Source organism: Penaeus monodon, chromosome 33 (assembly GCF_015228065.2).
Source record: "Penaeus monodon isolate SGIC_2016 chromosome 33, NSTDA_Pmon_1, whole genome shotgun sequence".
NCBI lineage: Eukaryota > Metazoa > Arthropoda > Malacostraca > Decapoda > Penaeidae > Penaeus > Penaeus monodon.
Window position 1 is genome coordinate 24,184,568 of NC_051418.1, and position 581 is coordinate 24,185,148.

Below are 581 nucleotides of genomic sequence, written 5' to 3' on the forward strand. Positions count from 1 at the left end.
ATCTTCGAAGATAATGAGATAAGCTTTTTTTTCAAACGATTTTGACCATGATGCTGCTAGATTTACATAAATACCTATCACTAATAAGAATCTGTGTAGACTTCTGAACCGCAGTGTAAAAATTCGGTTATGAATTTGAGAATGAAAGATGATCACGTAAATTTTACCTAAATATCTGCATGGTTCTTTATGTTGTTTTAGTACAACTGTCGCTATTTTATATTCAAGTGCGAGAAGTAATTACGTAGTTTTATATCTTTATATCACCAATAACAGTTCTGTAGCCAGAGTGGAAAGCATGATATTAAGCGGAAAAAGATCTCGATTTTACGAAATAGTCTATAAAAAACGAAACGTGTCGCTAATTTTCATCTGTAGCAAGACCCATAATAGTTTAGCAAATTGAATAGCGAATGTTAACCGGATTAGGCAGGCTAGCAAGAGCGGTGACGGTCTCAGTTTACATTTACAACGACATCCATATTCATGTTTATAACGATATCTATTTTTTTATAATATTCATGTCCGTACCTACTGATCAACTAAAGCTAATCTCTCGTTCTCGACCTCTTTCTTGCTGT